This window comes from Anomaloglossus baeobatrachus, unplaced genomic scaffold, assembly GCF_048569485.1.
Source record: "Anomaloglossus baeobatrachus isolate aAnoBae1 unplaced genomic scaffold, aAnoBae1.hap1 Scaffold_41, whole genome shotgun sequence".
In the NCBI taxonomy this organism is placed as follows: Eukaryota; Metazoa; Chordata; class Amphibia; order Anura; family Aromobatidae; genus Anomaloglossus; species Anomaloglossus baeobatrachus.
Genome location: NW_027443435.1, coordinates 504,091 through 528,983, shown reverse-complemented (window position 1 = coordinate 528,983; position 24,893 = coordinate 504,091). Strand labels below are relative to the sequence as shown.

The 24,893-nt window shown below is 54.3% G+C and overlaps 1 protein-coding gene across 1 annotated transcript in view; it reads left to right on the top strand.

The window, feature by feature from the left end:
* The first annotated feature begins 12,191 nt into the window (after nt 1-12,191).
* Nucleotides 12,192-24,893, top strand: part of LOC142277328 (uncharacterized) — a 27,134-nt gene continuing 14,432 nt past the window's right edge. The window contains exon 1 of the mRNA XM_075332640.1: nt 12,192-12,270. The gene's annotated coding sequence lies outside the window, so the exon portion shown is untranslated. The remainder of the gene's footprint in view (nt 12,271-24,893) is intronic.

The following is a 24,893-nucleotide window of genomic DNA, read 5'->3' as shown; positions in this document are numbered from 1 at the left end:
GTCATGGCGTGGTGCGGCGGGAGTGGGGAGTGGGGGAGCCCCGACTGTAGGATGATGGATAGTGGGGGGGGGACTGGGGAGAGGCACAGAAAGAGGCTCGAGAGGCCATGAGTGAAGCCCTTCTGCCTGCTATAGTTCCCCAGCATGTGTGGGATGACTCTGAATCTCCTCAGGAAGCCCCCCTGTCCTCCCCACTAGGACCACCAATCTTGCAAAATGAATCTCTCACTCCCAGGCCCCAAAGAAGCCAGACCGTATCTGGAAATACAGGGTCAGGGAGCCCAGCCCCTGTGGCACAGCTTAAAGGGACATCCAGGACCCCCCTGAGCTCGCCTGCTAGAGAAGCTTCCAGGAAGGGAGCTCCGGGGACCCTGATTGCTGCACCCACACAGCCTCCATGTCCCCCAGCGGGTTGGTGGGAATTTGTCAGTCAGCTTCCTACAAAAAAGGACTTCCAAGAACTTATTTCTGAAGTAAAAGACACCTGCAGGTCCGAGATAGCGGTGGTCAGACGGGATGTAGTCTCTATCTCCAAAAGAATAAACCAGCTGGAGACCGACCATAATGATGCTAGAACAACCATTCGCCACCTCCAGTCCCACACCTCCTCCCAAGACGACGCCATAAGAGAGTTACAACGTCATATTGAAGACCTTGATAACAGAGGCAGGCGCCACAATATAAGGGTCAGAGGTGTTCCTGAGTCCCAAATAAAAGAGGACGTTACAAAAATCCTGCAGACCACATTTAACTCCCTCCTCCAGCGTCCTCCTGATAGTCCAATTCCTATGGACAGAGCACACAGGGCTTTGCGCCCCAAAAATTTGACAGGGAACCCGAGAGACATTATTTGTCATATCGTGGATTTTCAACTTAAAGAGGAAATAATGTTCAGAGCACGACCGCCAAAACAAGCAATGTACCAAGGCACTAAGATTCAACTGTTTCAGGATCTCTCATGGCTGACACTACAGCAGCGGAGGGCCCTCCGCCCATTACTGTCATCCCTAAAGGCCAATAATATCCTCTACAGATGGGGGTTCCCGTTCAGCCTATCTGCACGGCGAGGGGAGACATCGGCCAACCTTCGGACCCCCGCAGACTTGGAGTCCTTTTGCCGGGCATTTGACCTTTCAGTCCCGGATCTCCCAGATTGGACTCTGCCCCAACAGATACAGCAGCTTCCTCAGACCTGGCAGCCAGCCACAGCAACACGGAAACGGCGACCTAGAGGCCCAAGAGCGGAAGGACCTACCTGATTGTTTTTTCCCGTGATTTTACAGTCATTTATTGATCTCATATGGGAACTCCAGGGGGTCAACTGGTCTACTTATATTGCTTCCCTTTTTCCTGGGACTTTCTCCCTCTTAAGAAAAATCCCGGGGGGGAGGGGTTTGGATCCCCAGTCCGGTTTGTGAGATTCCGCCACTCACCCTTCTGCAGAGTCGTACCAATTGATTCGCACTTTGGTTTATAGTGCAGGTTATATATAGTGAAATACCCTTAACTTTGTATAAAAGTCAGTTGACTCTGCTGGTGGGGTAGTGGACGGTCGGGATTGATTCCATACCCTTATCGTATAATTGAAGAGTTTCTATTTTTTGGTAGAGCATAGATATGTTTTGGTTTATTCTTTATTGTTTTGCTTGTACTCACAGGTATGCAACTTACTATAGTAGAGACGCTAGGTTTCAGAAGGGCTCAGGGAGTATATCTACCTTACATATCAAGCGACAGTATCACACACTAGTCCTTACACTAGCTTACATTGAGACACTGGGATGGCTACGTTGATGAGCCTTAACGTGAAGGGGTTGAATTCCGATGTTAAAAGGAGGCTGGTTCTCCAGGAGATGAGAAAATCACTGGCGGATGTGGTGTTTCTGCAAGAGACACACTTTACGGAAAAAAGCTCTTTTAATTTTGCCCGCCATTGGTTTCCTCAATCCTTTTCGGCCACAAACACAAAAAAGAAAGCTGGGGTGGCTATACTAATTTCTCGCACTTGCCCGCTTCAAGTGAGTAAGTGGGAAGCAGATCCCTCAGGTCGGTACCTGATCATCCAGGGCACGCTGAATGGGATGAAATTAATCCTATGTAACCTCTATGCCCCAAACTCTAATCAGATTAGATTTGTTTCTTCGGTCCTTTCGCGCCTCCCGTCAGACCGGGGGGTCATTCACATTATAGGGGGGGACTTTAATATGGTGTTCTCACACAGAGCTGATAAAATGCTAGCACCTTCACACTCCACAAGCCCATGTAAGTCATCTAATCTGTCTACGGGATTTCGCAAATTGATCCATAAATATCAACTATTTGATCTGTGTAGAATTGATAATCCAACAGCAAGACAATACACCTTCTTCTCACACCCTCATAATTCCCATAGCCGAATCGACTATTTCTTTGGTAATGTTCTTACTCTTAGAACACTCCGACAAGCACAAATAGGCAGTATCACGTGGTCAGACCATGCCCCTTTACTACTACACCTTAATTTAACAAATGTTCCCTCAAAAAGAACCCACTGGAGACTAAATGAATCCCTACTCGCCAACCCTACTTCTCGAGAATCTATCCGTAAGGCCATACAGAATTACTTTGAGGAGAATTCTCAGACCCCTCCATCTTTCCCAGTGATATGGGAAGCCCACAAGGCGGTTATTAGAGGGGAGTGCATAGCCATTTCTTCCAAGCTTAAAAAGGACTCACAGCAACTTTATCGTCAATGTGAAATAGAACTCCGATCAGCGGAGGAACGCCTTCGCACCCACCCCTCTAAGACTCGCCTGAAAGAGGTAATAGACCTTAGAACTAAATTAAAAGAGATATCACACGGGAAAATAGAAAAGCTCCTACGTTACTCACGCCAGAAGTATTATGAGTATGGCAATAAACCACATGCGATGCTGGCCAGAAGGCTTCGGGACCAAACGATAACTTCCGCCCCCTGCGCCATAAAGGATACTTCGGGCACCCCTCATTATGATCCCACAAAAATCGCACAACTCTTCCACGCATACTATACATCCTTATACTCTATCCCGCCGTCATTATCAATGTCCCACCCAGATAGAACAGCAATATTGAATGATTATTTGACTGACTGTCACCTTCCAAAACTGTCCCAGGAGGCTCTGGAGGACCTTAACCAAGAAATAGTCCCGGATGAGATCCATCAAACCATTAAAGACCTCCCAAACCACAAAGCTCCGGGCCCGGATGGGTTTACTTACCTATAGTATAAAACCTTCTTGGGAGAACTGTCACCTCATTTGACACATCTTTTCAACCTTTTTATGAAGGGTGAGGACATCCCAAATACTTTTTTACACTCTTACATAACTGTCATCCCTAAAGCGGGTAGGGACCCCATGGAATGTGCGAGCTATCGCCCTATCAGCCTCTTAAATTCTGATCTTAAAATATTCACCAAACTGTTGGCGGACCGCCTAAATAATTGGCTTCCACAGCTGGTCCATAAAGACCAAGTAGGTTTCGTTCGCTATAGACAGGCGGGGGACAACACCCGTAGGATCTTAGATCTGGTGGAGGTGGTGAATAGGGAGGGAGTGGAAGCACTTCTTTTGGGACTAGACGCGGAGAAGGCTTTCGATAGGCTGGATTGGTCCTTCATGTTTTCTGTGTTGGGCCACTTCGGCTTGTCGGGACCATTTCTCTCAGCACTGCGGGGCTTGTATTCTCTCCCTGCGGCGACAATTCGCCTCCCTCATGCGCACTCCAATCCCCTGCCCATCCGAAATGGAACTAGGCAGGGCTGCCCTCTGTCCCCTTTGCTATATGTTCTAAGCATTGAACCACTGGCAGCACATATTCGACTCAATCCGGACATTATGGGGGTCAAGGTGCGGGATAAATCCTTTAAAGTCGCCCTATTTGCAGACGACGTCCTGTTGTCCCTGACTAATCCCGTCATTTCCCTACCAAACTTACATGCAGTACTTACTCAATATGCTAGACTCTCGGGTTATAAACTTAACTCCGACAAAACAGAGGCCTTGCCGCTCAACATCCCAGAAACTAAATTACAGACCCTCAAACAAAATTTTAAGTACTCCTGGCGTTCAGATTCCCTACGATATTTAGGAGTCAAAATAACCCCCAGTTATAAAACATTATACCAAGCCAATTTCCCGCCCCTGATACGCGAAGTGGAAAATAGTCTGAAAAAATGGTCATCATTACAGATCTCTTTTTTGGGTAAAATTGCTATAATTAAAATGTCAGTTGTCCCTAAATTTCTGTATCTGTTTGAAACACTCCCGGTGCGGGTTCCCCTGGGGGTATTGAAAAAAGTCCAATCAAAACTCCTGCAATTTATATGGCACTCAGGAAGGCATCGCATCCCAGATTCTGTACTATATACACCACGTAAAAAGGGGGGCTTGTCGTGTCCGAATCTTAAACTTTATTACTATGCCGCACACCTGCGCAGCCTGGCGTCATGGACGACTCTGCCGGCTTTTAACAAGTGGACGGAGATAGTGAAGCTTTGGATGGCACCTTTCCACCCTAGCTCACTAATATGGGGACGCCCTAGTGAAACCCCCTCCAGAGACCTCCTGGGCCCGATGACATTTACAAGAGAGGTGTGGCGACAGTGTAGAATGAAGTTCCAGCTGGCCTCACAGTCTTCCTTGTTGACCCCTTTCCTGTTCACACCACACTTGACAAAGGGCATGAATCCGGGGGTGACGGGGCAGTGGGCGAAGGGGGGTCTCTACTGTTTTCGGGACGTGGTTAACCCGGTTACGCTGAAATTGAAGCCATTTTCGGACTTACGATATCAATACAACCTACCCCTCCATCTTTATTCCTCATATCAACAGATATCACATTTTTTCACAGACATTATGGGGCAGGTGGGGGTGCGTCGTCCCACAGCATTTGAAACCCTTTGTTCTGGCAGGACCACCACCAGGGGACTGATCTCGGCCATTTATAACATTCTGATAATCGGGGACTCACTGGAACCACTGAGGCATTCATACATGAAGAGATGGGAGGGATGGGTTGGACGCCCCCTTACAGATGCACTCTGGTCAGTAATATGGGCTAGGACATTTAGGTCCTCAATTAGCACTCTTTATAAGGAAAATCAAGTAAAGATCCTCATGACATGGTACCACACACCAGAACTCCTTCACAAATTTAACCGTACCTATCCAGACGTGTGTTGGAGATGTGGCCTTGGGGGAGCATCCCAATACCATATATTCTGGACATGCCCAATCATTGAAGGCTTCTGGGAGGAGGTGGAGTCCCTGATTGGCAGATTGGTGGGTGGTAGTGTGACCAGAGATCCGGTAGTCTATTTGCTGAATGCCCTTCCATCGTCTCTAAGCAAACCAGAACTAAAGCTTTTACTTCATGTCCTCACTGCGGCCAAGTGTCTAATTTCACTGTTCTGGAGAAGGGTAGCCCCGCCCTCTGTCTCAGATCTATATGCCAGAATAAAAGATGTCAGGAGTATGGAAAAGCTCACAGCTCAGCTCCATAATACAATGGATGGGATGCCCTTGTAGATACCTGCCAGGTGTAGGGTTGGATATAGGATTGGAATCTCTGATACTCGGGATTTAGACCGGTTTCGTACAGCTATTCATGTAACTGCATGTCAGTGTGTTATTCTTTTCTTTTGTGTTGTATAACATGTTAAAAAAAACCTTTTTCAAAAATAAAAAGTTGATTAAAAAAAAAAAAGTAATTGGACAAATAAACCAAACCCAAACAAAATATTTTTATTTTCAATATTTTGTTGCGAATCCTTTGGAGGCAATCACTGCCTTAAGTCTGGAACCCATGGACATCACCAAACGCTGGGTTTCCTCCTTCTTAATGCTTTGCCAGGCCTTTACAGCCGCAGCCTTCAGGTCTTGCTTGTTTATGGGTCTTTCCGTCTTAAGTCTGGATTTGAGCAAGTGAAATGCATGCTCAATTGGGTTAAGATCTGGTGATTGACTTGGCCATTGCAGAATGTTCCACCTTTTTGCACTCATGAACTCCTGGGTAGCTTTGGCTGTATGCTTGGGGTCATTGTCCATCTGTACTATGAAGCACCGTCCGATCAACTTTGCGGCATTTGGCTGAATCTGGGCTGAAAGTATATCCCGGTACACTTCAGAATTCATCCGGCTACTCTTGTCTGCTGTTATGTCATCAATAAACACAAGTGACCCAGTGCCATTGAAAACCATGCATGCCCATGCCATCACATTGCCTCCACCATGTTTTACAGAGGATGTGGTGTGCCTTGGATCATGTGCCGTTCCCTTTCTTCTCCAAACTTTTTTCTTCCCATCATTCTGGTACAGGTTGATCTTTGTCTCATCTGTCCATAGAATACTTTTCCAGAACTGAGCTGGCTTCATGAGGTGTTTTTCAGCAAATTTAACTCTGGCCTGTCTATTTTTGGAATTGATGAATGGTTTGCATCTAGATGTGAACCCTTTGTATTTACTTTCATGGAGTCTTCTCTTTACTGTTGACTTAGAGACAGATACACCTACTTCACTGAGAGTGTTCTGGACTTCAGTTGATGTTGTGAACGAGTTCTTCTTCACCAAAGAAAGTATGCGGCGATCATCCACCACTGTTGTCATCCGTGGACGCCCAGGCCTTTTTGAGTTCCCAAGCTCACCAGTCAATTCCTTTTTTCTCAGAATGTACCCGACTGTTGCTTTTGCTACTCCAAGCATGTCTGCTATCTCTCTGATGGATTTTTTCTTTTTTTTCAGCCTCAGGATGTTCTGCTTCACCTCAATTGAGAGTTCCTTAGACCGCATGTTGTCTGGTCACAGCAACAGCTTCCAAATGCAAAACCACACACCTGTAATAAACCCCAGACCTTTTAACTACTTCATTGATTACAGGTTAACGAGGGAGACGCCTTCAGAGTTAATTGCAGCCCTTAGAGTCCCTTGTCCAATTACTTTTGGTCCCTTGAAAAAGAGGAGGCTATGCATTACAGAGCTATGATTCCTAAACCCTTTCTCCGATTTGGATGTGAAAACTCTCATATTGCAGCTGGGAGTGTGCACTTTCAGCCCATATTATATATATAATTGTATTTCTAAACATGTTTTTGTAAACAGCTAAAATAACAAAACGTGTGTCACTGTCCAAATATTTCTGGACCTAACTGTAGATATATATGTGTGTGTGTGTATCTCTCCTGGAATAAACACTCTAGTGGTGTCTATGAGGCTCTGTCTAGATTGAAGGTGATGCTTTGATGGAGGGAGATCCTCAATATATCACCTCCATTCTAGTCCCCTCAGTACAGAGCCGTCTTCACTGGAGACTGCAGTCACCTCACAATATCACCTCCATTCTAGTCCCCTCAGTACAGAGCCGTCTACACTGGAGGCTGCAGTCACCTCACAATATCACCTCCATTCTAGTCCCCTCAGTACAGAGCCGTCTACACTAGAGACTGCAGTCACCTCACAATATCACCTCCATTCTAGTCCCCTCAGTACAGAGCCGTCTACACTGGAGGCTGCAGTCACCTCACAATATCACCTCCATTCTAGTCCCCTCAGTACAGAGCCGTCTACACTAGAGACTGCAGTCACCTCACAATATCACCTCCATTCTAGTCCCCTCAGTACAGAGCCGTCTACACTGGAGACTGCAGTCACCTCACAATATCACCTCCATTCTAGTCCCCTCAGTACAGAGCCGTCTACACTGGAGACTGCAGTCACCTCACAATATCACCTCCATTCTAGTCCCCTCAGTACAGAGCCGTCTACACTGGAGGCTGCAGTCACCTCACAATATCACCTCCATTCTAGTCCCCTCAGTACAGAGCCGTCTACACTGGAGGCTGCAGTCACCTCACAATATCACCTCCATTCTAGTCCCCTCAGTACAGAGCCGTCTACACTGGAGACTGCAGTCACCTCACACTATCACCTCCATTCTAGTCCCCTCAGTACAGAGCCGTCTACACTGGAGGCTGCAGTCACCTCACAATATCACCTCCATTCTAGTCCCCTCAGTACAGAGCCGTCTACACTGGAGGCTGCAGTCACCTCACAATATCACCTCCATTCTAGTCCCCTCAGTACAGAGCCGTCTACACTGGAGACTGCAGTCACCTCACAATATCACCTCCATTCTAGTCCCCTCAGTACAGAGCCGTCTACACTGGAGACTGCAGTCACCTCACAATATCACCTCCATTCTAGTCCCCTCAGTACAGAGCCGTCTACACTGGAGACTGCAGTCACCTCACAATATCACCTCCATTCTAGTCCCCTCAGTACAGAGCCGTCTACACTGGAGGCTGCAGTCACCTCACAATATCACCTCCATTCTAGTCCCCTCAGTACAGAGCCGTCTACACTGGAGGCTGCAGTCACCTCACAATATCACCTCCATTCTAGTCCCCTCAGTACAGAGCCGTCTACACTGGAGACTGCAGTCACCTCACAATATCACCTCCATTCTTGTCCCCTCAGTACAGAGCCGTCTACACTGGAGACTGCAGTCACCTCACAATATCACCTCCATTCTAGTCCCCTCAGTACAGAGCCGTCTACACTGGAGGCTGCAGTCACCTCACAATATCACCTCCATTCTAGTCCCCTCAGTACAGAGGCGTCTACACTGGAGACTGCAGTCACCTCACAATATCACCTCCATTCTAGTCCCCTCAGTACAGAGCCGTCTACACTGGAGGCTGCAGTCACCTCAGAATATCACCTCCATTCTAGTCCCCTCAGTACAGAGCCGTCTACACTGGAGGCTGCAGTCACCTCACAATATCACCTCCATTCTAGTCCCCTCAGTACAGAGCCGTCTACACTGGAGGCTGCAGTCACCTCAGAATATCACCTCCATTCTAGTCCCCTCAGTACAGAGCCGTCTACACTGGAGACTGCAGTCACCTCACAATATCACCTCCATTCTAGTCCCCTCAGTACAGAGCCGTCTACACTGGAGACTGCAGTCACCTCACAATATCACCTCCATTCTAGTCCCCTCAGTACAGAGCCATCTACACTGGAGGCTGCAGTCACCTCACAATATCACCTCCATTCTAGTCCCCTCAGTACAGAGCCGTCTACACTGGAGACTGCAGTCACCTCACAATATCACCTCCATTCTAGTCCCCTCAGTACAGAGCCGTCTACACTGGAGACTGCAGTCACCTCACAATATCACCTCCATTCTAGTCCCCTCAGTACAGAGCCGTCTACACTGGAGACTGCAGTCACCTCACAATATCACCTCCATTCTAGTCCCCTCAGTACAGAGCCGTCTACACTGGAGGCTGCAGTCACCTCACAATATCACCTCCATTCTAGTCCCCTCAGTACAGAGCCGTCTACACTGGAGACTGCAGTCACCTCACAATATCACCTCCATTCTAGTCCCCTCAGTACAGAGCCGTCTACACTGGAGACTGCAGTCACCTCACAATATCACCTCCATTCTAGTCCCCTCAGTACAGAGCCGTCTACACTGGAGACTGCAGTCACCTCACAATATCACCTCCATTCTAGTCCCCTCAGTACAGAGCCGTCTACACTGGAGACTGCAGTCACCTCACAATATCACCTCCATTCTAGTCCCCTCAGTACAGAGCCGTCTACACTGGAGGCTGCAGTCACCTCACAATATCACCTCCATTCTAGTCCCCTCAGTACAGAGCCGTCTACACTGGAGGCTGCAGTCACCTCACAATATCACCTCCATTCTAGTCCCCTCAGTACAGAGCCGTCTACACTGGAGACTGCAGTCACCTCACAATATCACCTCCATTCTAGTCCCCTCAGTACAGAGCCGTCTACACTGGAGACTGCAGTCACCTCACAATATCACCTCCATTCTAGTCCCCTCAGTACAGAGCCGTCTACACTGGAGGCCGCAGTCACCTCACAATATCACCTCCATTCTAGTCCCCTCAGTACAGAGCCGTCTACACTGGAGGCCGCAGTCACCTCACAATATCACCTCCATTCTAGTCCCCTCAGTACAGAGCCGTCTACACTGGAGACCGCAGTCACCTCACAATATCACCTCCATTCTAGTCCCCTCAGTACAGAGCCGTCTACACTGGAGACTGCAGTCACCTCACAATATCACCTCCATTCTAGTCCCCTCAGTACAGAGCCGTCTACACTGGAGACTGCAGTCACCTCACAATATCACCTCCATTCTAGTCCCCTCAGTACAGAGCCGTCTACACTGGAGACTGCAGTCACCTCACAATATCACCTCCATTCTAGTCCCCTCAGTACAGAGCCGTCTACACTGGAGACTGCAGTCACCTCACAATATCACCTCCATTCTAGTCCCCTCAGTACAGAGCCGTCTACACTGGAGACTGCAGTCACCTCACAATATCACCTCCATTCTAGTCCCCTCAGTACAGAGCCGTCTACACTGGAGGCTGCAGTCACCTCACAATATCACCTCCATTCTAGTCCCCTCAGTACAGAGCCGTCTACACTGGAGACTGCAGTCACCTCACAATATCACCTCCATTCTAGTCCCCTCAGTACAGAGCCGTCTACACTGGAGACTGCAGTCACCTCACAATATCACCTCCATTCTAGTCCCCTCAGTACAGAGCCGTCTACACTGGAGACTGCAGTCACCTCACAATATCACCTCCATTCTAGTCCCCTCAGTACAGAGCCGTCTACACTGGAGGCTGCAGTCACCTCACAATATCACCTCCATTCTAGTCCCCTCAGTACAGAGCCGTCTACACTGGAGACTGCAGTCACCTCACAATATCACCTCCATTCTAGTCCCCTCAGTACAGAGCCGTCTACACTGGAGACTGCAGTCACCTCACAATATCACCTCCATTCTAGTCCCCTCAGTACAGAGCCGTCTACACTGGAGACTGCAGTCACCTCACAATATCACCTCCATTCTAGTCCCCTCAGTACAGAGCCGTCTACACTGGAGACTGCAGTCACCTCACAATATCACCTCCATTCTAGACCCCTCAGTACAGAGCCATCTACACTGGAGACTGCAGTCACCTCACACTATCACCTCCATTCTAGTCCCCTCAGTACAGAGCCGTCTACACTGGAGGCTGCAGTCACCTCACAATATCACCTCCATTCTAGTCCCCTCAGTACAGAGCCGTCTACACTGGAGACTGCAGTCACCTCACAATATCACCTCCATTCTAGTCCCCTCAGTACAGAGCCGTCTACACTGGAGACTGCAGTCACCTCACAATATCACCTCCATTCTAGTCCCCTCAGTACAGAGCCGTCTACACTGGAGACTGCAGTCACCTCACAATATCACCTCCATTCTAGTCCCCTCAGTACAGAGCCGTCTACACTGGAGACTGCAGTCACCTCACAATATCACCTCCATTCTAGTCCCCTCAGTACAGAGCCGTCTACACTGGAGGCTGCAATCACCTCACAATATCACCTCCATTCTAGTCCCCTCAGTACAGAGCCGTCTACACTGGAGACTGCAGTCACCTCACAATATCACCTCCATTCTAGTCCCCTCAGTACAGAGCCGTCTACACTGGAGGCTGCAGTCACCTCACAATATCACCTCCATTCTAGTCCCCTCAGTACAGAGCCGTCTACACTGGAGACTGCAGTCACCTCACAATATCACCTCCATTCTAGTCCCCTCAGTACAGAGCCGTCTACACTGGAGACTGCAGTCACCTCACAATATCACCTCCATTCTAGTCCCCTCAGTACAGAGCCGTCTACACTGGAGGCTGCAGTCACCTCACAATATCACCTCCATTCTAGTCTCCTCAGTACAGAGCCGTCTACACTGGAGGCTGCAGTCACCTCACAATATCACCTCCATTCTAGTCCCCTCAGTACAGAGCCGTCTACACTGGAGGCTGCAGTCACCTCACAATATCACCTCCATTCTAGTCCCCTCAGTACAGAGCCGTCTACACTGGAGACTGCAGTCACCTCACAATATCACCTCCATTCTAGTCCCCTCAGTACAGAGCCGTCTACACTGGAGGCTGCAGTCACCTCACAATATCACCTCCATTCTAGACACAACCGTCGCCTCGCGCTTTGTGACATCAGACCACGCCCCTAACACGTGTCAAAGTGACGTCATACCAGACAGCAGCCCGTACATTCTAGCATAGAGTTGATTTTTTTTGAGGGAATGACGTCACCGGAATGGGCGGGGCCTCCTCATGCTGTGCAGATCTGTGAGGGGAAGCAGCAGTGCTCGGGCTCCTGTGCAGAGCGGACGGATCCTGACCCTGAGGTGGGAAGATTCAGCTTTTCCTCATTAGTTATAGAGCTGAGGTCACACTGGATTTTGGGGGAAGAAATAAAAGTGTCTCCTGTCACTACTGGGGGCTGCAGCTCGTGTATATATCACAGGGAAGGGGCTGAAGCTGCAGCACAGGGCTGTGGAGGCTTCCATAAGGAAGGGGGATATGGGGGGCTACACAGGGCAGGGGGCGATGCTGCATATTGGGGGCTTACACTGGGCGATACTGCATGATGGGACCACATCGGGGGTGAGGAGTGTAGGAAGGATGGATGGGGCACATCGGGGGTGGGGGCTATAGAAGTCCATGGCTTATAGGGAACCTGTCACCAGTTTTTTGGCGTATAAGCTGCGGCCACCACCGGGCTCTTATATACAGGATTCTACCATGCTGTATATAAGAGCCCAGGCCGCTGTGAGAACATAAAAAACACTTTATAATACTTTCCTAACGGTTGTGCGGTTGGCCATATGGGCATCTCCATTCTCCGGTGTCAGCGCCGCCTCTTTCGGCCATCTTCGTCCTCTTTCTGAAGCCGCGGTGCATGACGCGTCTACGTCATACACACTCGCCGATCCTGCGCAGGCGCACTACAATACTTTGATCTGCCCTGCTCAGGACCTGAATGCCGGCGAGTGTGGATGACGTCAGACGCATCATGCACCCGGCTAGAGAAGGAGGACGAAGATGGCCAAAAGAGGCGGCGCCGGCACTGGAGAACATAGACGCCCATATGGCCCACCGCACGACCGTTGGGTAAGTATTATAAAGTGTTTTTTATGTTCTCACAGCGGCCTGGGCTCTTATATACAGCATGGTAGAATCCTGTATATAAGAGCCCGGTGGTGATTGCCGCAGCTTATACGCCAAAAAAGTGGTGACAGGTTCCCTTTATCATATTTCCTTCAGCAGGATATATATTTTCTCTTCCTCCTTTTATGGAGCTGAAATCCCGGGAAGATATCATAGTCTCTCACTGCTGAGTGTCCCTCACTGCTGAGTGTCCCTCACTGCTGAGTGTCCCTCACTGCTGAGTGTCCCTCACTGCTGAGTGTCCCTCACTGCTGAGTGTCCCTCACTGCTGAGTGTTTGGTGCAGTGTAGCAGGAGGTGGGTTTCATCCTTCCTTAGCCTCCAGGTCAGTGTTGGCACAGTCTGTCCTCCCTGGGCTTGTAGCTCTGCTTGTGTGGGAATTAATGGCTAGACTGTGGGCACTGAGTCTATATTCGCTCATAGTCCTGCGGTCTCTGGGATCTGGGGGTTTCTCCAGATATGGGGCCAGTCTGTAGTCTCTGGTACGTGGTCTGTTTCTGTGAGGTGTTAACATCGGTCCTCCAGTCACTGATGTACAGTGCTGGCCAAAAGTATTGGCACCCCTGCAATTCTGTCAGATAATACTCAGTTTCTTCCTGAAAATGATTGCAATCACAAATTCTTTGGTATTATCTTCATTTAATTTGTCTTCAATGAAAAAAAAAAAAATTCTCATAAAGCCAAATTGGATATAATTCCACACCAAACATAAAAAGGGGGTGGACAAAAGTATTGGCACTGTTTGAAAAATCATGTGATGCTTTTCTCTAATTTGTGTAATTAACAGCACCTGTAACTTACCTGTGGCACCTAACAGGTGTTGGCAATAACTATATCACACTTGCAGCCAGTTGACATGGATTAAAGTTGACTCCACCTCTGTCCTGTGTCTTTGTGTGTACCACATTGAGCATGGAGAAAAGAAAGAAGACCGAAGAACTGTCTGAGGACTTGAGAATCCAAATTGTGAGGAAGCATGAGCAATCTCAAGGCTACAAGTCCATCTCCAAAGACCTGAAAGTTCCTGTGTCTACGGTGTACAGTGTAATCAAGAAGTGTAAGGCCCATAGCACTGTGGCTAACCTCCCTAGATGTGGAAGGAAAAGAAAAATTGACAAGAGATTTCAACGCAAGATTGTGTGAATGGTGGATAAAGAACCTCGACTAACATCCAAACAAGTTCAAGCTGCCCTGCAGTCTGTGGGTACAGCAGTCTCAACCCGTACTATCCGTCGGCGTCTGAATGAAAAGGGACTGTATGGTAGGATGCCCAGGAAGACCCCACTTCTTACCCCGAGACATAAAAAAGCCAGGCTGGAGTTTGCCAAAACTTACCTGAGAGAGCCTAAAACGTTTTGGAAGAATGTTCTCTGGTCAGGTGAGACAAAAGTAGAGCTTTTTGGGAAAAGCCATCAACATAGAGTTTACAGGAAAAAAAAGAGGCATTCAAAGAAAAGAACACGGTCCCTACAGTCAAACATGGTGGAGGTTCCCTGATGTTTTGGGGTTGCTTTGCTGCCTCTGGCACTGGACTGCTTGACCGTGTGCATGGCATTATGAAATCTGAAGACTACCAACAAATTTTGCAGCATAATGTAGGGTCCAGTGTGAGAAAGCTGGGTCTCCCTCAGAGGTCATGGGTCTTTCAGTAGGACAATGACTCAAAACACACTTCAAAAAGCACTTGAAAATGGTTTGAGAGAAAGCACTGGAGACTACTAAAGTGGCCAGCAATGAGTCCAGACCTGAAACCCATAGAACACCTGTGGAGAGATCTCAAAATGGCAGTTTGGAGAAGGCACCCTTCAAATCTCAGGGACCTGGAGTAGTTTGCCAAAGAAGAATGGTCTAAAATTCCTGCAGAGCATTGTAAGAAACTCATTGATGGTTACCGGAAGCGGTTGTTCGCAGTTATTTTGGCTAAAGGTTGTGCAACCAAGTATTAGGCTAAGGGTGCCAATACTTTTGTCTGGCCCATATTTTGAGTTGTGTGAAATGATCAATGATTTGGTTTTTGTTTCATTCTCTTGTGTTTTTTCATTGCAAGCAAAATAAATGAAGATAATACCAAAGAATTTGTGATTGCAATCATTTTCAGGAAGAAACTGAGTATTCTCTGACAGAATTGCAGGGGTGCCAATACTTTTGGCCAGCAGTGTACCTCTCTTGGTCCTCGTCTACCATCTTCCTGATTCTGGCTTTTGTCAGGCTGCTGTGATTGGTCATTTTGTCCCGTTGGGTTTGGGAGAGCTGTGCCAGGGGTCCTGGTTTATCTGGACCACCTATATGTATCAGGGCTTTATGGTGATGGGAGCGTGGATTGTTATTCTATAGGTGAGACCGAAATGACAGTGCCCTCTTCAGAACTGCTAGGTGTAGAGGGAATCTGCCCAGCTCGGCCTGACAGGCACTGTTGGAGGTGCTTTGATGGACCTGGAGAAGGCGCTTACAAAATTCCAGGTTGAATATTTATGTTGGGCTGGAATCCCACCTTGATCAATCTGCGTAAGCCCGGTTTCACACATCCTTTTTTTTCCAGCACCCATGACAGCACCACGAGTAATGTAAGGGTGCTGTCATGGGTTCAGAAAAAACACATTACCGGTAAGTAATTACGTATTTCGCCGGTTTGGCGGATGCGGCAAACTCCTGTACAGTGTATACAGTACAATGACAGCGCTGTAACTTCCGGTCACATGACAGCTTGTCGCGCTGCCACTGTACTGTATACACTGTACTGGCGTGCACCGCATCCGCCAAACCGGCGAAAAGCTGGATGTGTGAAATCGGGCTAAGTGTGAGGACCCCAGACTTCACTGCCGTACAGGAGGATTGGGGTGATGATGGAATTAAAGCTTTTTAGCCAGACTCTCACTGGTGGCTTCAGATGATAGTTTCCTTCAGGTGGCATAGCAATCTCTATTGCTTATTTGAAGCTCCGTGACTGGTGAATTTCCAGGCCCAGGTAGGTGTATGTGTCCGTTCCTGTAAGAGCACAGTTATTTAAAACAAATTAAGGTGCTGGTCCGATCTTCATTTTTCTCTTCTGGAACTCTGTGATGTTGACCTCCTTTTAGGTTGATCACTGGTGCACACGTAGAGCTGAATTTCTCCAAGATTTGTAGGTTGTCTTGGAGGCCTTTCCCAGTTGGTGTCAGGAGCAGGAGGTCATCTGCATAGAGCAAGGATTTCACCTGGGCGTCATGGAGTGTGAGATCTGGATCTGTTGAAGACTCCAGAGCAGTGTTTGCTCATTGATGGAGATATTAACCCCTTCACGACCTTTGACGGATCTATCCATTATGGAGCATGTGGCGTTAAGCCCTGCCCCCTGCCGCGGGCAGGATGCGACGATCGGCGCACATATCAGCTGTTTTCAACAGCTGACGTGTGCCTGCATGTTATGAGTGGAATCGCAATCCACCCGTAAAATTAACCCCTTACATCTCGCTGCCAAAGTCTGGCAGCGAGATGTATATACTCGCGGTCATGATTTTTACTTATCGCCGCCTCCACCGGAAGTCACGTGAGTGATCACGTGACTTTCGGTGGTTGCCATGGTAGCACAGGGTCATGTGATGACGCCTGCAGCTATGACGAGTCACTTTCGTTTTCACTCAGCCCGGAGCTGAACGAATCAGGAAGTGACCGTATCTGATGTTTACAGCTGTATAGCTGTGATCAGCAGATAGGGCAGAGCGATCGGATTGCTGATCGCTATAGCCCCCTAGGGGGACTAGTACAAAAGTTTTAAAAAATAAAAAAACCCCTAAAAGTTCAAATCACCCCCCTTTCACCCCATTGAAAATTAAAGGATTAAAAAAAATATAAATATACACACATTTTGTATCGCCGCGTTCAGAAATGCCCGATCTATCAAAATATAAAATAAGTTAACCTGATTGGTAAACGGCGTAGTCGCAAAAAAATTCCAATTGCCAAAATTACGTTTTTTGGTCGCCGCAAGTTTTACGCAAAATGCAATAACAGGCGATCAAAATGTAGCATTTGCGCAAAAATGGTACCATTAGAAATGTCAGCTCGAGACGCAAAAAATAAGCAGTCACTGAGCCATAGATCCTGAAAAATGAGAAGGCTATGGGTTTTGGAAAATGGCACAAAACGTACGCCACTTTTATTGGACAAGCTTGTGAATTACATGTTTGGTGTCTACAAACTCGCACCGACCTCAGGCATCATACCCACACATCAGTTTTACCATGTAGTGAACACCATGAATAAAACATCCCAAAAACTATTGTGCCATCACACTTTTTTTGCAGGGTTTCCACATTTGGAATTTTTTTGCTGTTTTCCAGTACACCATATGGTAAAACTTATGGCTTCATTTAAAAGTACAACTTGTCCCGCAAAAAACAAGCCCTCAAATGTCAAGATTGACGGAAAAATAAAAAAAAGTTATGGCTCTCAGAAGAAGGGGAGAAAAAAACAAAAACGCAAAAACTGAAAATCCCCGGGAGATGAAGGGGTTAAAGAGCGTTAGACTTTGTCTGCAGCCCTGTCTGACTCCTTGGCTCTGCTGGAAATAAGCCATTCTTCTACCGTTCACACTCACACTGCAGAGGTTCTCAGTTTAGGAGCTTTTGATGACATTGTAGGACTTTCCTACTATTCCGCTCTCCAGAAATTTCAAGAACAAGCCCGGGTGCCACACTTAGTCAAAAGCCTTTTTAAAGTCCATAAAACAGGCGTATATCTTCACATACTTTTTCGTGGATGTGGCTCCGAATGAGACTGTGCAGGGTGTAGATGTGGTGCGGTGGTTTGGCAGGAAGCCTGGTTGGCTCTTGCTGAGGACATTGTGCTCGGTGAGGAAACTGAGGATCGTCTTGTTCAGGAGGCTGGTGAACAGTTTTCCCAGGTTCCTGCTGACACGTCTTCTTCTGTAGTTGGCAGGGTCATACCTGTCCCCACTCTTGTGGATGGGTGTGATAGACGCTTGCTTCCAGGTACGAGGGAAGAAGCCGGCACTCAGCACAATATTGAACAGTTTAACCATTGCAGCTTGTATTTCCGGTGGGCTTTATTTCAGCATCTCTGGGGGGATTCCATCCGGACCCCTGGCTTTTTTACACCTTATGGAAGAGATTCAACTTCCTCTAATGTAATTGGTGTATCCAGAGGGTTTTAGGAAATTTGACTTTCTCCTCCATCACCTTTTAGTTTTGATGTTCTGTTTTCCTGCTCTTGGCTTAGTCCTTCTTTTGGGATGTCTTTGTAGAGATCTCTGAAGTACTGGAGACAGATATTGCCATTTTGGATTTGGATGTTGTTATTCTTGCTCTTTGTGTCCATGTGACTCCATAGTTCCCAGAAGTAGTTGTCTTGGAGTTGGCTAAAGGGCCCCGTCACACACAGATAAATCTTGGGCAGATCTGTGGTTGCAGTGAAATCATGGACATATTGTTCCATTTGTACACAGCCACAAACCTGGCACTGATTGTCCACAATTTCACTGCGACCACAGATCTGCCGCAGATTTATCTCTGTGTGTGACAGGGCCTTAAGGCTATGTGCCCACGCTAGAATGTCCCTGCGGATTTTTTTGCCTGAAAATCCGCGACTTTCGCGGCAAATCCGCACCCGCGGATTTGCCGCGGATTTACCGCGGATTTGCCGCAGATTTTGATGCGGATTTTTTTTTTTTTTTTTCCCCATTCAAAGCCAAAAATCCGCACCAAATCTGCAACAAACAATTGACATGCTGCAGATTTTTCCGGATCAAAATCCGCGGCAAATCCGCCGCGGAAAAATCCGCAGCATGGGCACAGCATTTCCAAAATGCCATTGAAATGGCTTGGAAGTGCTGCTGCTGCAGATTTTCCGCAAATCCGCGGTAAATCCGCGGCTAAATCCGCGGTAAATCCTGTAGCGTGGGCACATAGCCTAAGTTTGTTAGAGATGTAGCTCTGCTTCTTCCTCCTGAGGATGGTTTTGTGCTGCCTTTGTATGGTGTCATAGGCTTCCCTCAGGCCCGGGTGGTTGGGGTCTCTGTGTTTGTTTGAGGCTGTGTCAGGGTCTTTAGTACGGCTTTACTTTCTCTGTCACACCAACCATTGATCTGCTCTTCTTTTGGCCTATTATAGTTTACTTGTTTAAAGGGAAGGTATCGTAAAAAAAAAATTATAATAACTGAAAAAATGTAAAGTAATGTTTAAATGTTTTGTTTAAATATTATTATTATTTTTTTTAATTGTGCAAAATATAAAAAAAAAAGTTTGATATTTTCCACTGTTAAACACTAGGGGGAGCAGCTTCTGAAATCCTACTGAATTTCCACTGTATAAAAAGCTCAGATTACAGCCTGCCGTAAAGTAGGCGGAGTCTGCTCTCCTGTGTGTGATGGCACGCCTCCCTCCTCCTAATCTGAATGTTTACAACAGATAACAGAGAATGACATGTAAGGACACAGTGCACAGCCATTTTCCTGGTGACCAGAAATGTCTAAAGTGTCACCAAGGACAGCAGGAGTATCACACAGGACAGGATTAGATACACAGCCGTGCAGACCATGTCACACAGCAGAGGATTAGATGTTTAGCTTTGCAGACATCACACAGGATTAGATACATAGCTGAGCAGACAGTTTCACACGATAGGATTAGATACACGGCTCAGCAGACCGTATTACACGATAGGATTAGATACACAGCTCAGCAGACAGTATCACACAGGAGAGGATTAGATACACAGCCCTGCAGACAGTATCACACAGGATAGGATTAGATACACAACCCTGCAGACAGTATCACCGGTACACACACAGGTACTCACATGCAGTGGCGCACACACACACACACACACACACACACACACACACACACCCTGATGGGGAACTTGTGCCACACACACCTTTCACATCATTCCTCCCTGTGACCTCCGGTGGGGGCTCCAGGCTGCTGTGCTGCATGCCATCCTCCCCTGCGTCTGGAGGACATTTCACACATTCGATCGCATACACTCACACATCCGATCGCATACACTCACACACACTCACGATATCGCACATACCTGTACAATCGCGTGCACACACTCACAACATCCGGAGATATCACATGCTTCCCATGTGATCCTCTCGCAGGTCCTGGAAGCATCGCAAGCGCCGACACACAATCACACTTGATGGGGACCTTGTGACACACACACACACACACACACACACCAGTGGCGGGCAGAGCTGGGGGAGCTGCGGCAGCGGGCAAAGCGGGGACCTTGGGAGAACGGAGGGAGGGGGGTGTCATTGGAGACGGTAACGGCGGGGGGAGGGGCGGCGGCAGTAGCTGGGGCAGAGCAGGGGCTGGGGAGAACGGAGGGATGGGATGTCATCGGAGACAGTAACGAGGGGAGGGTAGGCGGCTCGTACTCACATCCCGGCAGGTGAGAGGGGTAAAGTGGAGCAAACAGCACACTCTGTGAGCTCCACAATAATGGCGCTGGTCTCCCCCCCCCCCCCCCCCCCGCGCTCTTCTCCCCCCCCGCGCTCTTCTCCCCCCCCGCGCTCTTCTCCCCCCCCCGCGCTCTTCTCCCCCCCCCGCGCTCTTCTCCCCCCCCGCGCTCTTCTCCCCCCCCGCGCTCTCCCCCCCCGTGCTCTCCCCCCCCGCGCTCTCCCCCCCCGCGCTCTCCCTCCCCCCGCGCTCTCCCTCCCCCCCGCGCTCTCCCTCCCCCCGCGCTCTCCCTCCCCCCGCGCTCTCCCTCCCCCCGCGCTCTCCCTCCCCCCGCGCTCTCCCTCCCCCCGCGCTCTCCCTCCCCCCGCGCTCTCCCTCCCCCCGCGCTCTCCCTCCCCCCGCGCTCTCCCTCCCCCCGCGCTCTCCCTCCCCCCGCGCTCTCCCCTCCCCCCGCGCTCTCCCTCCCCCCGCGCTCTCCCTCCCCCCGCGCTCTCCCTCCCCCGCGCTCTCCCTCCCCCCGCGCTCTCCCTCCCCCCGCGCTCTCCCTCCCCCCGCGCTCTCCCTCCCCCCGCGCTCTCCCTCCCCCCGCGCTCTCCCTCCCCCCGCGCTCTCCCTCCCCCCGCGCTCTCCCTCCCCCCGCGCTCTCCCTCCCCCCGCGCTCTCCCTCCCCCCGCGCTCTCCCTCCCCCCGCGCTCTCCCTCCCCCCGCGCTCTCCCTCCCCCCGCGCTCTCCCTCCCCCCGCGCTCTCCCTCCCCCCGCGCTCTCCCTCCCCCCGCGCTCTCCCTCCCCCCGCGCTCTCCCTCCCCCCGCGCTCTCCCTCCCCCCGCGCTCTCCCTCCCCCCGCGCTCTCCCTCCCCCCGCGCTCTCCCTCCCCCCGCGCTCTCCCTCCCCCCGCGCTCTCCCTCCCCCCGCGCTCTCCCTCCCCCCGCGCTCTCCCTCCCCCCGCGCTCTCCCTCCCCCCGCGCTCTCCCTCCCCCCGCGCTCTCCCTCCCCCCGCGCTCTCCCTCCCCCCGCGCTCTCCCTCCCCCCGCGCTCTCCCTCCCCCCGCGCTCTCCCTCCCCCCGCGCTCTCCCTCCCCCCGCGCTCTCCCTCCCCCCGCGCTCTCCCTCCCCCCGCGCTCTCCCTCCCCCCGCGCTCTCCCTCCCCCCGCGCTCTCCCTCCCCCCGCGCTCTCCCTCCCCCCGCGCTCTCCCTCCCCCCGCGCTCTCCCCCCCCGCCCGCGCTCTCCCCCCCCCGCCCGCGCTCTCCCCCCCCGCCCGCGCTCTCCCCCCCCGCCCGCGCTCTCCCCCCCCCGCCCGCGCTCTCCCCCCCCCGCCCGCGCTCTCCCCCCCCCGCCCGCGCTCTCCCCCCCCGCCCGCGCTATCCCCCCCCCCGCCCGCGCTATCCCCCCCCCCCGCCCGCGCTCTCCCCCCCCGCCCGCGCTCTCCCCCCCGCCCGCGCTCTCCCCCCCCGCCCGCGCTCTCCCCCCCCCGCCCGCGCTCTCCCCCCCCGCCCGCGCTCTCCCCCCCCGCCCGCGCTCTCCCCCCCCGCCCGCGCTCTCCCCCCCCGCCCGCGCTCTCCCCCCCCGCCCGCGCTCTCCCCCCCCGCCCGCGCTCTCCCCCCCCGCCCGCGCTCTCCCCCCCCGCCCGCGCTCTCCCCCCCCCGCCCGCGCTCTCCCCCCCCGCCCGCGCTCTCCCCCCCCCGCCCGCGCTCTCCCCCCCCGCCCGCGCTCTCCCCCCCCGCCCGCGCTCTCCCCCCCCGCCCGCGCTCTCCCCCCCCGCCCGCGCTCTCCCCCCCCGCCCGCGCTCTCCCCCCCCGCCCGCGCTCTCCCCCCCCGCCCGCGCTCTCCCCCCCCGCCCGCGCTCTCCCCCCCCGCCCGCGCTCTCCCCCCCCGCCCGCGCTCTCCCCCCCCGCCCGCGCTCTCCCCCCCCGCCCGCGCTCTCCCCCCCCCGCGCCCGCGCTCTCCCCCCCCCACCACACCCCCCCGCCCTCTCTCCCCCCCGCCCTCTCTCCCCCCCCCACCCCCCCCGCCCTCTCTCCCCCCCGCGCTCTCTCTCCCCCCCGCGCTCTCTCTCCCCCCCGCGCTCTCTCTCCCCCCCGCGCTCTCTCTCCCCCCCGCGCTCTCTCTCCCCCCCGCGCTCTCTCTCCCCCCCCGCGCTCTCTCTCCCCCCCGCGCTCTCTCTCCCCCCCGCGCTCTCTCTCCCCCCCGCGCTCTCTCTCCCCCCCGCGCTCTCTCTCCCCCCCGCGCTCTCTCCCCCCCCGCGCTCTCTCCCCCCCCGCGCTCTCTCCCCCCCCGCGCTCTCTCCCCCCCCGCGCTCTCTCCCCCCCCGCGCTCTCTCCCCCCCCGCGCTCTCTCCCCCCCCGCGCTCTCTCCCCCCCGCGCTCTCTCCCCCCCCACGCTCTCTCCCCCCCCCGCCCTCTCTCCCCCCCCGCCCTCTCTCCCCCCCCGCCCTCTCTCCCCCCCCGCCCTCTCTCCCCCCCCGCGCTCTCTCCCCCCCCGCGCTCTCTCCCCCCCCCGCGCTCTCTCCCCCCCCCGCGCTCTCTCCCCCCCCGCGCTCTCTCCCCCCCCCCGCGCTCTCTCCCCCCCCCCGCGCTCTCTCCCCCCCCCGCGCTCTCTCCCCCCCCCGCGCTCTCTCCCCCCCCCGCGCTCTCTCCCCCCCCCCGCGCTCTCTCCCCCCCCCGCGCTCTCTCCCCCCCCGCGCTCTCTCCCCCCCCCGCGCTCTCTCCCCCCCCGCGCTCTCTCCCCCCCCGCGCTCTCTCCCCCCCCCGCGCTCTCTCCCCCCCCGCGCTCTCTCCCCCCCGCGCTCTCTCCCCCCCGCGCCCGCGCTCTCCCCCCCGCCCGCGCTCTCCCCCCCCCGCCCGCGCTCTCCCCCCCCCCGCCCGCGCTCTCCCCCCCCCCCGCCCGCGCTCTCCCCCCCCCCCCGCCCGCGCTCTCCCCCCCCCCGCCCGCGCTCTCCCCCCCCCGCCCGCGCTCTCCCCCCCCCCGCCCGCGCTCTCCCCCCCCGCCCGCGCTCTCCCCCCCCCGCCCGCGCTCTCCCCCCCCCGCCCGCGCTCTCCCCCCCCCGCCCGCGCTCTCCCCCCCCCCGCCCGCGCTCTCCCCCCCCGCCCGCGCTCTCCCCCCCGCCCGCGCTCTCCCCCCCCCCCCCGCCCGCGCTCTCCCCCCCCCCCCCCGCCCGCGCTCTCCCCCCCCCCCCCCCGCCCGCGCTCTCCCCCCCCCCCCCCCGCCCGCGCTCTCCCCCCCCCCCCCCGCCTCGCCCCCCCCCCCCGCCCTCTCCCCCCCCCCCCGCCCGCGCTCTCCCCCCCCCCCCGCCCGCGCTCTCCCCCCCCCCGCCCGCGCTCTCCCCCCCCCCCCCCCCGCCCGCGCTCTCCCCCCCCCCCCGCCCGCGCTCTCCCCCCCCCCCCCCCGCCTTCTCTCTCCCCCCCCCCCCCCCGCCCTCTCTCATCCCCCCCCCGCCCTCTCTCCCCCCCCGCCCTCTCTCACCCCCCCCCCCCCCCCCCCCCCCCCGCCCTCTCTCCCCCCCCCCGCCCTCTCTCCCCCCCCCCCCCGCCCTCTCTCCCCCCCCCGCCCTCTCTCCCCCCCCCGCCCTCTCTCCCCCCCGCGCCTCTCTCCCCCCCGCGCTCTCTCTCCCCCCCCGCGCTCTCTCTCCCCCCCGCGCTCTCTCTCCCCCCCGCGCTCTCTCTCCCCCCCGCGCTCTCTCCCCCCCCCGCGCTCTCTCCCCCCCCGCGCTCTCTCCCCCCCCCCGCCCTCTCTCCCCCCCGCGCCCTCTCTCCCCCCCGCGCTCTCTCTCCCCCCCGCGCTCTCTCTCCCCCCCGCGCTCTCTCTCCCCCCCGCGCTCTCTCTCCCCCCCGCGCTCTCTCTCCCCCCCGCGCTCTCTCCCCCCCCGCGCTCTCTCCCCCCCCGCGCTCTCTCCCCCCCCCGCGCTCTCTCCCCCCCCCCGCGCTCTCTCCCCCCCCCGCGCTCTCCCCCCCCCCCGCGCTCTCTCCCCCCCCGCCCTCTCTCCCCCCCCGCCCTCTCTCCCCCCCCGCCCTCTCTCCCCCCCCGCCCTCTCTCCCCCCCGCCCTCTCTCCCCCCCCGCCCTCTCTCCCCCCCCGCCCTCTCTCCCCCCCGCCCTCTCTCCCCCCCCGCCTCTCTCCCCCCCCCGCGCTCTCTCCCCCCCCCGCGCTCTCTCCCCCCCCCGCGCTCTCTCCCCCCCCCGCGCTCTCTCCCCCCCCCCGCGCTCTCTCCCCCCCCCCCGCGCTCTCTCCCCCCCCCCGCGCTCTCTCCCCCCCCCGCGCTCTCTCCCCCCCCCCGCGCTCTCTCCCCCCCCCGCGCTCTCTCCCCCCCCCGCGCTCTCTCCCCCCCCCGCGCTCTCTCCCCCCCCCGCGCTCTCTCCCCCCCCCGCGCTCTCTCCCCCCCCCCGCGCTCTCTCCCCCCCCC